Source organism: Bombina bombina, chromosome 2 (genome assembly GCF_027579735.1).
Source record: "Bombina bombina isolate aBomBom1 chromosome 2, aBomBom1.pri, whole genome shotgun sequence".
Lineage (NCBI taxonomy): Eukaryota > Metazoa > Chordata > Amphibia > Anura > Bombinatoridae > Bombina > Bombina bombina.
In genome coordinates this window covers 1356744857-1356759711 of record NC_069500.1, presented here as the reverse complement: position 1 = coordinate 1356759711, position 14855 = coordinate 1356744857, and the positions used below count along the sequence as shown (strand labels likewise).

The 14855-nt window shown below is 44.5% G+C and overlaps 1 protein-coding gene across 1 annotated transcript in view; it reads left to right on the top strand.

The window, feature by feature from the left end:
• Nucleotides 1-14855, top strand: part of RNF103 (ring finger protein 103) — a 152060-nt gene that overhangs the window by 97351 nt on the left and 39854 nt on the right. The gene's annotated exons all lie outside the window — the stretch shown is intronic.

Below are 14855 nucleotides of genomic sequence, written 5' to 3'. Positions count from 1 at the left end.
AGAGGTATATACTCTGATTAATGTGCAATATAAAACGTTTGCTGGCATGTTTAATCGTTTTTATATATGCTTTGGTGATAAAACTTATTGGGGCCTAGTTTTTTCCACATGGCTGGCTTGATTTTTGCCTAGAAACAGTTTCCTGAGGCTTTCCACTGTTGTAATATGAGTGGGAGGGGCCTATTTTAGCGCTTTTTTGCGCAGTTAAAATTACAGACAGAGACATTCGGCTTCCCTCAGCAGTCCCCTGCATGCTATAGGACATCTCTGAAGGGCTCAAAAGGCTTCAAAAGTCGTGTATTGAGGAAGGTAAAGCCACAGTGGAGCTGTGGCAGTTGTTATGACTGTTTAAAAACGTTTTTTTCGTTTTGTTAATCTGTTTTTTGTATTAAGGGGTTAATCATCCATTTGCAAGTGGGTGCAATGCTCTGCTAACTTGTTACATACACTGTAAAAATTTCGTTAGTTTAACTGCCATTTTTCACTGTTATTTCAAATTTTGTCAAAATTTGTTTCTCTTAAAGGCACAGTAACGTTTTTTTATATTGCTTGTTAACTTGATTTAAAGTGCTAGTCTGTATAAACATGTCTGACAGAGAGGAAACTCCTTGTTCATTATGTTTAAAAGCCATGGTGGAACCCCATAGGAGAATGTGTACTAAATGTATTGATTTCACTTTAAACAATAAAGATCAGCTGTTATCTTTAAAAGAATTATCACCAGAGGATTCTGACGAGGGGGAAGTTATGCCGACTAACTCTCCCCACGTGTCGGACCCTTTGACTCACGCTCAAGGGACTCACGCTAAAATGGCGCCAAGTACATCAAAGACGCCCATAGCGATTACTTTGCAGGACATGGCGGCAATCATGGATAATACCCTGTCAGCGGTATTAGCCAGACTGCCTGAATTCAGAGGAAAGCGCGATAGCTCTGGGGTTAGACGTAATACAGAGCACGCAGATGCTTTAAGGCCCATGTCTGATACTGCGTCACAATATGCAGAAGCTGAGGAAGGAGAGCTTCAGTCTGTGGGTGACATTTCTGATTCGGGGAAACCTGATTCAGAAATTTCTACTTTTAAATTTAAGCTTGAGAACCTCCGTGTATTGCTTGGGGAGGTATTAGCTGCTCTGAATGACTGTGACACAATTGCAGTGCCAGAGAAATTGTGTAGACTGGATAAATACTATGCAGTGCCGGTGTGTACTGATGTTTTTCCAATTCCTAAAAGGTTTACAGAAATTATTAATAAGGAGTGGGATAGACCCGGTGTGCCGATTTCCCCCCCTCCTATTTTTAGAAAAATGTTTCCAATAGACGCCACCACACGGGACTTATGGCAGACGGTTCCTAAGGTGGAGGGAGCAGTTTCTACTTTATCAAAGCGTACCACTATCCCTGTCGAGGACAGTTGTGCTTTTTCAGATCCAATGGATAAAAAATTAGAAGGTTACCTTAAGAAAATGTTTATTCAACAAGGTTTTATCCTGCAGCCCCTTGCATGCATTGCGCCTGTCACTGCTGCTGCGGCGTTCTGGTTTGAGTCTCTGGAAGAGGCCTTTCAGACAGCTACTCCATTGACTGAAATACTTGACAAGCTTAGAACACTTAAGCTAGCTAATTCTTTTGTTTCTGATGCCATTGTTCATTTGACTAAACTAACGGCTAAGAATTCTGGATTCGCCATCCAGGCGCGTAGGGCGCTATGGCTTAAATCTTGGTCAGCTGACGTGACTTCAAAGTCTAAATTACTTAACATTCCCTTCAAGGGGCAGACCCTATTCGGGCCGGGTTTGAAGGAAATTATTGCTGACATTACTGGAGGTAAGGGTCATACCCTTCCTCAGGACAGGGCCAAATCAAAGGCCAAACAGTCTAATTTTCGTGCCTTTCGAAATTTCAAGGCAGGTGCAGCATCAACTTCCTCTGCTACAAAACAAGAGGGAACTTTTGCTCAATCCAAGCCGGGCTGGAAACCTAACCAGTCCTGGAACAAAGGCAAGCAGGCCAGAAAGCCTGCTGCTGCCTCTAAGACAGCATGAAGGAACGGCCCCCTATACGGTAACAGATCTAGTAGGGGGCAGACTTTATCTCTTCGCCCAGGCGTGGGCAAGAGATGTTCAGGATCCCTGGGCGTTGGAGATCATATCTCAGGGATATCTTCTGGACTTAAAAGCTTCCCCTCCTCAAGGGAGATTTCACCTTTCGAGATTATCTGTAAACCAGATAAGGAAAGAGGCATTCTTACGCTGTGTGCAAGACCTCCTAGTTATGGGAGTGATCTGTCCAGTTCCACGGACGGAACAGAGGCAGGGCTTTTATTCAAATCTGTTTGTGGTTCCCAAAAAAGAGGGAACCTTCAGACCCATTTTGGATCTAAAGATTTTAAACAGATTCCTCAGAGTTCCATCGTTCAAAATGGAAACTATTCGGACCATCCTACCTATGATCCAGGAGGGTCAGTACATGACCACAGTGGATTTGAAGGATGCTTACCTTCACATTCCGATCCACAAAGATCATCATCAGTTCCTAAGGTTTGCCTTTCTGTACAGGCATTACCAATTTGTGGCTCTTCCCTTCGGGTTAGCTACAGCTCCAAGAATCTTTACAAAGGTTCTGGGATCGCTTCTGGCGGTCCTAAGACCGCAAGGTATATCAGTGGCCCCTTATCTGGACGACATCCTGATACAGGCGTCAAGCTTTCAGATTGCCAAGTCACATACAGACATAGTTCTGGCATTTCTCAGGTCACATGGGTGGAAGGTGAACGAGGAAAAGAGTTCTCTATCCCCACTCACAAGAGTCTCCTTCCTAGGGACTCTGATAGATTCTGTAGAAATGAAGATTTACCTGACAGAATCCAGGTTATCAAAGCTTCTAAAATCTTGCCGTGTTCTTCATTCTATTCCGCGCCCTTCGGTGGCTCAGTGTATGGAAGTAATCGGCTTGATGGTAGCGGCGATGGACATAGTGCCATTTGCGCGCCTACATCTCAGACCGCTGCAACTATGCATGCTCAGTCAGTGGAATGGGGATTACACAGATTTATCCCCTCTGCTAAATCTGGATCAAGAGACCAGAGATTCTCTTCTCTGGTGGCTATCTCGGGTCCATCTGTCCAAAGGTATGACCTTTCGCAGGCCAGATTGGACAATTGTAACAACAGATGCCAGCCTTCTAGGTTGGGGTGCAGTCTGGAATTCCCTGAAGGCTCAGGGATCGTGGACTCAGGAGGATAAACTCCTCCCAATAAATATTCTGGAGTTAAGAGCAATATTCAATGCTCTTCTAGCTTGGCCTCAGTTAGCAACCCTGAGGTTCATCAGATTTCAGTCGGACAACATCACGACTGTGGCTTACATCAACCATCAAGGGGGAACCAGGAGTTCCCTAGCGATGTTAGAAGTCTCCAAGATAATTCGCTGGGCAGAGACTCACTCTTGCCACCTATCAGCAATCTATATCCCAGGTGTAGACAACTGGGAGGCGGATTTTCTAAGTCGTCAGACTTTTCATCCGGGGGAGTGGGAACTCCATCCGGAGGTGTTTGCTCAATTGGTTCATCGTTGGGGCAAACCAGAACTGGATCTCATGGCGTCTCGCCAGAACGCCAAGCTTCCTTATTACGGATCCAGGTCCAGGGACCCAGAAGCGGCACTGATAGATGCTCTAACAGCGCCTTGGTTCTTCAACCTGGCTTATGTGTTTCCACCGTTTCCTCTGCTCCCTCGACTGATTGCCAAAATCAAACAGGAGAGAGCATCGGTGATCTTGATAGCGCCTGCGTGGCCACGCAGGACCTGGTATGCAGACCTAGTGGACATGTCATCCTTTCCACCATGGACCCTGCCTCTGAGACAAGACCTTCTACTACAAGGTCCTTTCAATCATCCGAATCTAATTTCTCTGAGACTGACTGCATGGAGATTGAACGCTTGATTTTATCAAAGCGTGGCTTCTCCGAGTCAGTCATTGATACCCTTATACAGGCACGAAAGCCTGTTACCAGGAAAATTAACCATAAGATATGGCGTAAATACCTTTTATTGGTGTGAATCCAAGAATTACTCATGGAGTAAGGTTAGGATTCCTAGGATATTGTCCTTTCTCCAAGAGGGTTTGGAAAAAGGATTATCAGCTAGTTCTTTAAAGGGACAGATTTCTGCTCTGTCTATTCTTTTGCACAAGCGTCTGGCAGAAGTTCCAGACGTTCAGGCTTTGGTTAGAATTAAGCCTGTGTTTAAACCTGTTGCTCCCCCATGGAGCTTAAACTTGGTTCTTAAAGTTCTTCAAGGAGTTCCGTTTGAACCCCTTCATTCCATTGATATTAAACTTTTATCTTGGAAAGTTCTGTTTTTGATGGCTATTTCTTCGGCTCGGAGAGTCTCTGAGTTTTTTGCCTTACAATGTGATTCTCCTTATCTGATTTTCCATTCAGATAAAGTAGTTCTGCGTACAAAACCTGGGTTTTTACCTAAGGTAGTTTCTAACAAGAATATCAATCAAGAGATTGTTGTTCTATCATTGTGTCCTAATCCTTCTTCAAAGAAGGAACGTCTTTTACATAATCTGGACGTGGTCCGTGCTTTGAAGTTTTACTTACAAGCTACTAAAAATTTTCGCCAAACATATACACTGTTTGTTGTTTACTCTGGACAGAGGAGAGGTCAAAAGGCTTCGGCAACCTCTCTTTCTTTTTGGTTTCGGAGCGTAATACGCTTAGCCTATGAGACTGCTGGACAGCAGCCCCCTGAAAGAATTACAGCTCATTCTACTAGAGCTGTGGCTTCCACCTGGGCCTTTAAGAATGAGGCTTCTGTTGAACAGATTTGCAATGCGGCGACTTGGTCTTCGCTTCATACCTTTTCAAAATTTTACAAATTTGATACTTTTGCTTCTTTGGAGGCTATTTTTGGGAGAAAGGTTCTACAGGCAGTGGTTCCTTCCATTTAAGCCTGCCTTGTCCCTCCCTTCATCCGTGTACTTTAGCTTTGGTATTGGTATTCCACAAGTAATGGATGATCCGTGGACTGGATACACCTTACAAGAGAAAACATAATTTATGCTTACCTGATAAATTTATTTCTCTTGTGGTGTATCCAGTCCACGGCCCGCCCTGTCTTTTAAGGCAGGTCTAAATTTTAATTTAAACTACAGTCACCACTGAACCCTATGGTTTCTCCTTTCTCGGCTTGTTTCGGTCGAATGACTGGATATGGCAGTTAGGGGAGGAGCTATATAGCAGCTCTGCTGTGGGTGATCCTCTTGCAACTTCCTGTTGGGAAGGAGAATATCCCACAAGTAATGGATGATCCGTGGACTGGATACACCACAAGAGAAATAAATTTATCAGGTAAGCATAAATTATGTTTTTCTCAATCACTGACATGTACACAGAACTATTGTATGAAACACATACATGTATACTTTGCATATTAAAATCCCTCATATCACAAATCACAATGTGCACATGCATGTTATAGAGTTTTACATGAGAATGAGTATAGGCCCTAGCATGTATCAATGTACATTGTATGCCCACATGGATATATATATATGATTGTACTAATACCTCTCATCATTTGACTCCTCCACAGAACCTCCTGTCACCAGGGTGCAAACGGGCATGCCTCCACCACAACCACCAGGCCAGAGAATGCCTCCACCGCAAACCACCAGGCCAGAGAATGCCTCCACCGCAACCACCAGGCCAGAGAATGCCTCCACCGCAACCACCCGGCCAGAGAATCCATCAACAGTATGCTCCCAGGCATGAGCCGGGTTGGATTGCCTCTGTTGAGGACCCAGACGTCATGCCACCAACATTGGAAGAGGAGCCCTGGCCAGAGGACTATTCTTTTGGTTTTGAGGTGGTGAAAAGTCATCCCCAAAGGGTAGATGTCTTTACCCCCCCCCTCCCAATATCAGGCCAGTCAGGACTTTTACCAACAGGACATACAAACTGGACAGGCTGAGTGGTCGCACACCAGTCGGCAATGGGACTACCAGTCCACCCGGAGAGCTCAACCTTCCGCTTCCTTTGGAAGAGCTCCAGCATATGAAGAGGAGCATATATAGCTGTCATAGTTCCTGATGCATCACCAGCTGTCATAGTTCCTCAGCAAGCACCAACTGTCATAGTTCCTCAGCAAGCACCAGCTGTCATAGTTTCTCAGTAAGCACCAGCTGTCATAGTTCCTCAGCAAGCACCAGCTGTCATAGTTCCTCCTGAAGCACCAGCTTTCGTAGTTCCTCCTGAAGCACCAGCTGTCGTAGTTCCTCCTGAAGCACCAGCTGTCATAGTTCCAGATGCAACAGCAGCTAGAGGTGAACCTGCACCTATAATCCCTGCTGGTGAACAGCCTGTAGATCCTCTGTATTCTGCCCTGGGCGACGAATACATTTCCCTCCAGAGGAGGCTCATAGCAAGCTGCGAGAGAAGAGAGAGAGACCAACGCAGGTTTTACAGAAGCCAACAGACTTTACTCCAGCGTTCCATTGAGCTGCAACGGGACATGGCAGCATCTTTAAGTGGTATAGTCCAAAACCAGTCTCAGATGCTGAGAGTTATTTCAGATATGCAGATGCAGACTGACAACAGAAGGCGGGAACAAAACCAACTGTTGGGTGTGTTGGTGGAGCATTTCACACACCAGCAGGACACTGCCTCCAGCCTCTCATCTGTGGCCAGCACTCCAGCTGAATCATCTGAATCCACACAACCCAGGAGAACCAGGAGAGCCACTCCAGGCACCTCAGCCCCCTCATCTAAGAAGCCTAAAAAAAAACAAAAAACATAATTTATGTAAGAATTTACCTGATAAATTCATTTCTTTCATATTGGCAAGAGTCCATGAGCTAGTGACATATGGGATATATAATCCTACCAGGAGGGGCAAAGTTTCCCAAACCTCAAAATGCCTATAAATACACCCCTCACCACACCCACAATTCAGTTTAATGAATAGCCAAGCAGTGGGGTGATAAAGAAAGGAGTAGAAAGCATCAACAAAGGAAATTTGGAAATAATTGTGCTTTATACAAAAAATCATAACCACCATAAAAAGGGTGGGCCTCATGGACTCTTGCCAATATGAAAGAAATGAATTTATCAGGTAAATTCTTACATTAATTATGTTTTCTTTCATGTAATTGGCAAGAGTCCATGAGCTAGTGACATATGGGATATCAATACCCAAGATATGGAGTCTTCCACTCAAGAGTCACTAGAGAGGGAGGGAATAAAATAAAAACAGCCATATTCCGCTGAAAAAATAATCCACAACCCAAAAAAATAAGTTATTTTCACTTTTGAAAGAAAAAAACTTAAATCAAAAGCAGAAGAATCAAACTGAAACAGCTGCCTGAAGAACTTTTCTACCAAAAACTGCTTCCGAAGAAGCAAATACATCAAAATGGTAGAATTTAGTAAATGTATGCAAAGAGGACCAAGTTGCCGCTTTGCAAATCTGATCAACTGAAGCTTCATTCTTAAAAGCCCACGAAGTGGAGACTGATCTAGTAGAATGAGCTGTAATTCTCTGAGGCGGGGTTTGACCCGACTCCAAATAAGCTTGATGAATCAAAAGTTTCAACCAAGAAGCCAAGGAAATAGCAGAAGCTTTCTGACCTTTCCTAGGACCAGAAAATAAAACAAATAGACTGGAAGTCTTCCTGAAATCTTTAGTAGCTTCCATATAATATTTCAAAGCTATTACCACATCCAAAGAATGTAAGGCTCTCTCCAAAGAATTCTTAGGATTAGGACATAAAGAAGGGACAACAATTTCTCTACTAATGTTGTTAGAATTCACAACCTTAGGTAAAAATTGAAAAGAAGTCCGCAAAACTGCCTTATCCTGATGAAAAATCAGAAAAGGAGACTCACAAGAAAGAGCAGATAGCTCAGAAACTCTTCTAGCAGAAGAGATAACCAAAAGGAACAACACTTTCCAAGAAAATAGTTTAATGTCCAAATAATGCATAGGTTCAAATGGAGGAGCCTGTAAAGCCTTCAGAACCAAATTAAGCCTCCAAGGAGGAGAAATTGACTTAATGACAGGCTTAATACGAACTAAAGCCTGCACAAAACAGTGTATATCAGGAACTATAGCAATCTTTCTGTGAAATAAAACAGAGCGGAGATTTGTCCTTTCAAGTAACTTGCAGACAAACCCTTATCCAAACCATCCTGAAGAAACTGCAAAATTCTAGGAATTCTAAAAGAATGCCAGGAGAATTTATTAGAAGAACACCATGAAATGTAAGTCTTCCAAACTCTATAATAAATCTTTCTAGAAACAGATTTACGAGCTTGTAACATAGTATTAATCACTGAGTCAGAAAACCCTCTATGACTTAAAACTCAGCGTTCAATTTCCATACCTTCAAATTTAATGATTTGAGATCCTGATGGAAAAACGGACCTTGAGATAGTATGTCCGGCCGTAACGGAAGTGGCCAAGGCGGGCAACTGGACATCCGAACCAGATCCACATACCAAAACCTGTGTGGCCATGCTGGAGCCACCAGCAACACAAAAGACTGCTCCATGATGATTTTGGAGATCACTCTTGGAAGGAGAACTAGAGGCGGGAAGATGTAAGCAGGTTGATAACACCAAGGAAGTGTCAGCGCATCCACTGCTTCCGCCTGAACATCCCTGGACCTGGACAGGTATCTGGGAAGTTTCTTGTTTAGATGAGAGGCCATGAGATCTATCTCTGGAAGACCCCACATCTGAACAATCTGAGAAAACACATCTGGATGGAGAGACCACTCCCCTGGATGTAAAGTCTGACGGCTGAGATAATCCGCCTCCCAATTGTCTACACCTGGGATATGCACCGCAGAGATTAGACAGGAGCTGGATTCCGCCCAAGCAAGTATCCGAGATACTTCCTTCATAGCTTGGGGACTGTGAGTCCCACCCTGATTGACATAAGCCACAGTTGTGATAGTCTGTCTGAAAACAAATGAACGGTTCTCTCTTTAGCAGAGGCCAGAACTGAAGAGCCCTGAAAATTGCACGGAGTTCTAAAATATTTATTGGTAATCTCTCCTCTTGAGATTTCCAAACCCCTTGTGCTGTCACTCCTCTTGAGATTTCCAAACCCCTTGTGCTGTCAGAGATCCCCAAACAGCTCCCCAACCTGAAAGACTCGCATCTGTTGAGATCACAGTCCAGGTTGGGCGAACGAAAGAAGGCCCTTGAACCAAACGATGGTGATCTATTGTTAGGTGTTATTACCAGGGGGGGAAGTGTCAGGTCAGGCCAAAGCCTTTGGGCCGCTGTACCACCTGGAGCAGATGTAGATTATCTGATAAGGATCCCTTAGAATGACTCAGACCACGCAGCAATATGATCTAAAGCCAATCATGTTTATTGAACAGTGCAAGCCTATCTTATAGACTTCAGTAACAGCATATAGGGTTAAGGGGATGACACGTTATGACCGCGTCATTTTACACAGTTATACAGAGTAAAACACAGTGTGATTCTGGAAAGTTACTAGCTCATAACAATATTCTATAGTCATAATAAACCATGCATCTGCAGAGACACCAAGGTCGCTGGACCATCTTATTGATATTATATTCTTCTGGGCGTACAGCCAGGAAGCTTCTACAAGGCCGAAGAGCTAAGGAAAACAGAATTTATGTTTACCTGATAAATTACTTTCTCCAACGGTGTGTCCGGTCCACGGCGTCATCCTTACTTGTGGGATATTCTCTTCCCCAACAGGAAATGGCAAAGAGCCCAGCAAAGCTGGTCACATGATCCCTCCTAGGCTCCGCCTACCCCAGTCATTCGACCGACGTTAAGGAGGAATATTTGCATAGGAGAAATCATATGGTACCGTGGTGACTGTAGTTAAAGAAAATAAAATATCAGACCTGATTAAAAAAACCAGGGCGGGCCGTGGACCGGACACACCGTTGGAGAAAGTAATTTATCAGGTAAACATAAATTCTGTTTTCTCCAACATCGGTGTGTCCGGTCCACGGCGTCATCCTTACTTGTGGGAACCAATACCAAAGCTTTAGGACACGGATGAAGGGAGGGAGCAAATCAGGTCACCTAAATGGAAGGCACCACGGCTTGCAAAACCTTTCTCCCAAAAATAGCCTCAGAAGAAGCAAAAGTATCAAACTTGTAAAATTTGGTAAAAGTGTGCAGTGAAGACCAAGTCGCTGCCCTACATATCTGATCAACAGAAGCCTCGTTCTTGAAGGCCCATGTGGAAGCCACAGCCCTAGTGGAATGAGCTGTGATTCTTTCGGGAGGCTGCCGTCCGGCAGTCTCGTAAGCCAATCTGATGATGCTTTTAATCCAAAAAGAGAGAGAGGTAGAAGTTGCTTTTTGACCTCTCCTTTTACCGGAATAAACAACAAACAAGGAAGATGTTTGTCTAAAATCCTTTGTAGCATCTAAATAGAATTTTAGAGCGCGAACAACATCCAAATTGTGCAACAAACGTTCCTTCTTTGAAACTGGTTTCGGACACAGAGAAGGTACGATAATCTCCTGGTTAATGTTTTTGTTAGAAACAACTTTCGGAAGAAAACCAGGTTTAGTACGCAAAACCACCTTATCTGCATGGAACACCAGATAAGGAGGAGAACACTGCAGAGCAGATAATTCTGAAACTCTTCTAGCAGAAGAAATTGCAACCAAAAACAAAACTTTCCAAGATAATAATTTAATATCAACGGAATGCAAGGGTTCAAACGGAACCCCCTGAAGAACTGAAAGAACTAAATTGAGACTCCAGGGAGGAGTCAAAGGTTTGTAAACAGGCTTGATTCTAACCAGAGCCTGAACAAAGGCTTGAACATCTGGCACAGCTGCCAGCTTTTTGTGAAGTAACACCGACAAGGCGGAAATCTGTCCCTTCAGGGAACTTGCAGATAATCCTTTTTCCAATCCTTCTTGAAGGAAGGATAGAATCCTAGGAATCTTAACCTTGTCCCAAGGGAATCCTTTAGATTCACACCAACAGATATATTTTTTCCAAATCTTGTGGTAAATCTTTCGAGTTACAGGCTTTCTGGCCTGAACAAGAGTATCGATAACAGAATCTGAGAATCCTCGCTTCGATAAAATCAAGCGTTCAATCTCCAAGCAGTCAGCTGGAGTGAAACCAGATTCGGATGTTCGAACGGACCCTGAACAAGAAGGTCTCGTCTCAAAGGTAGCTTCCAAGGTGGAGCCGATGACATATTCACCAGATCTGCATACCAAGTCCTGCGTGGCCACGCAGGAGCTATCAAGATCACCGACGCCCTCTCCTGATTGATCCTGGCTACCAGCCTGGGGATGAGAGGAAACGGCGGGAACACATAAGCTAGTTTGAAGGTCCAAGGTGCTACTAGTGCATCCACTAGAGCCGCCTTGGGATCCCTGGATCTGGACCCGTAGCAAGGAACTTTGAAGTTCTGACGAGAGGCCATTAGATCCATGTCTGGAATGCCCCACAGCTGAGTGACTTGGGCAAAGATTTCCGGATGGAGTTCCCACTCCCCCGGATGCAATGTCTGACGACTCAGAAAATCCGCTTCCCAATTTTCCACTCCTGGGATGTGGATAGCAGACAGGTGGCAGGAGTGAGACTCCGCCCATAGAATGATTTTGGTCACTTCTTCCATCGCTAGGGAACTCCTTGTTCCCCCCTGATGGTTGATGTACGCAACAGTCGTCATGTTGTCTGATTGAAACCGTATGAACTTGGTCCTCGCTAGCTGAGGCCAAGCCTTGAGAGCATTGAATATCGCTCTCAGTTCCAGAATATTTATCGGTAGAAGAGATTCTTCCCGAGACCAAAGACCCTGAGCTTTCAGGGATCCCCAGACCGCGCCCCAGCCCATCAGACTGGCGTCGGTCGTGACAATGACCCACTCTGGTCTGCGGAATGTCATCCCTTGTGACAGGTTGTTCAGGGACAGCCACCAACGGAGTGAGTCTCTGGTCCTCTGATTTACTTGTATCTTTGGAGACAAGTCTGTATAGTCCCCATTCCACTGACTGAGCATGCACAGTTGTAATGGTCTTAGATGAATGCGCGCAAAAGGAACTATGTCCATTGCCGCTACCATCAACCCGATCACTTCCATGCACTGAGCTATGGAAGGAAGAGGAACGGAATGAAGTATCCGACAAGAGTCTAGAAGTTTTGTTTTTCTGGCCTCTGTTAGAAAAATCCTCATTTCTAAGGAGTCTATAATTGTTCCCAAGAAGGGAACCCTTGTTGACGGGGATAGAGAACTCTTTTCCACGTTCACTTTCCAGCCGTGAGATCTGAGAAAGGCCAGGACGATGTCCGTGTGAGCCTTTGCTTGAGGAAGGGACGACGCTTGAATCAGAATGTCGTCCAGGTAAGGTACTACTGCAATGCCCCTTGGTCTTAGCACCGCTAGAAGGGACCCTAGTACCTTTGTGAAAATCCTTGGAGCAGTGGCTAATCCGAAAGGAAGCGCCACGAACTGGTAATGTTTGTCCAGGAATGCAAACCTTAGGAACCGATGATGTTCCTTGTGGATAGGAATATGTAGATACGCATCCTTTAAATCCACCGTGGTCATGAATTGACCTTCCTGGATGGAAGGAAGAATAGTTCGAATGGTTTCCATCTTGAACGATGGAACCTTAAGAAACTTGTTTAAGATCTTGAGATCTAAGATTGGTCTGAACGTTCCCTCTTTTTTGGGAACTATGAACAGATTGGAGTAGAACCCCATCCCTTGTTCTCTTAATGGAACAGGATGAATCACTCCCATCTTTAACAGGTCTTCTACACAATGTAAGAACGCCTGTCTTTTTATGTGGTCTGAAGACAACTGAGACCTGTGGAACCTCCCCCTTGGGGGAAGTCCCTTGAATTCCAGAAGATAACCCTGGGAGACTATTTCTAGCGCCCAAGGATCCAGAACATCTCTTGCCCAAGCCTGAGCGAAGAGAGAGAGTCTGCCCCCCACCAGATCCGGTCCCGGATCGGGGGCCAATATTTCATGCTGTCTTGGTAGCAGTGGCAGGTTTCTTGGCCTGCTTTCCCTTGTTCCAGCCTTGCATTGGTCTCCAAGCTGGCTTGGCTTGAGAAGTATTACCCTCTTGCTTAGAGGACGTAGCACTTTGGGCTGGTCCGTTTTTACGAAAGGGACGAAAATTAGGTCTATTTTTTGCCTTGAAAGGCCGATCCTGAGGAAGGGCGTGGCCCTTACCCCCAGTGATATCAGAGATAATCTCTTTCAAGTCAGGGCCAAACAGCGTTTTCCCCTTGAAAGGAATGTTTAGTAGCTTGTTCTTGGAAGACGCATCAGCCGACCAAGATTTCAACCAAAGCGCTCTGCGCGCCACAATAGCAAACCCAGAATTCTTAGCCGCTAACCTAGCCAATTGCAAAGTGGCGTCTAGGGTGAAAGAATTAGCCAATTTGAGAGCATTGATTCTGTCCATAATCTCCTCATAAGGAGGAGAATCACTATCGAGCGCCTTTATCAGTTCATCAAACCAGAAACATGCGGCTGTAGTGACAGGGACAATGCATGAAATTGGTTGTAGAAGGTAACCCTGCTGAACAAACATCTTTTTAAGCAAACCTTCTAATTTTTTATCCATAGGATCCTTGAAAGCACAACTATCCTCTATGGGTATAGTGGTGCGTTTGTTTAAAGTAGAAACCGCTCCCTCGACCTTGGGGACTGTCTGCCATAAGTCCTTTCTGGGGTCGACCATAGGAAACAATTTTTTAAATATGGGGGGAGGGACGAAAGGAATACCGGGCCTTTCCCATTCTTTATTAACAATGTCCGCCACCCGCTTGGGTATAGGAAAAGCTTCTGGGAGCCCCGGCACCTCTAGGAACTTGTCCATTTTACATAGTTTCTCTGGGATGACCAACTTTTCACAATCATCCAGAGTGGATAATACCTCCTTAAGCAAAATGCGGAGATGTTCCAACTTAAATTTAAATGCAATCACATCAGGTTCAGCCTGTTGAGAAATGTTCCCTGAATCAGTAATTTCTCCCTCAGACAAAACCTCCCTGGCCCCCTCAGATTGGGTTAGGGGCCCTTCAGAGATATTAATATCAGCGTCGTCATGCTCTTCAGTAACTAGAACAGAGCAGCCACGCTTACGCTGACAAGGGTTCATTTTGGCTAAAATGTTTTTGACAGAATTATCCATTACAGCCGTTAATTGTTGCATAGTAAGGAGTATTGGCGCGCTAGATGTACTAGGGGCCTCCTGAGTGGGCAAGACTCGTGTAGACGAAGGAGGGAATGATGCAGTACCATGCTTACTCCCCTCACTTGAGGAATCATCTTGGGCATCATTGTCATTATCACATAAATCACATTTATTTAAATGAATAGGAATTCTGGCTTCCCCACATTCAGAACACAGTCTATCTGGTAGTTCAGACATGTTAAACAGGCATAAACTTGATAAGAAAGTACAAAAAACGTTTTAAAATAAAACCGTTACTGTCACTTTAAATTTTAAACTGAACACACTTTATTACTGCAATTGCGAAAAAACATGAAGGAATTGTTCAAAATTCACCAAATTTTCACCACAGTGTCTTAAAGCCTTAAAAGTATTGCACACCAAATTTGGAAGCTTTAACCCTTAAAATAACGGAACCGGAGCCGTTTTAAAACTTTAACCCCTTTACAGTCCCTGGTATCTGCTTTGCTGAGACCCAACCAAACCCAAAGGGGAATACGATACCAAATGACGCCTTCAGAAAGACTTTTCTAAGTATCAGAGCTCCTCTCACATGCGACTGCATGCCATGCCTCTCAAAAACAAGTGCGCCACACCGGCGCGAAAATGAGGCTCTGCTTA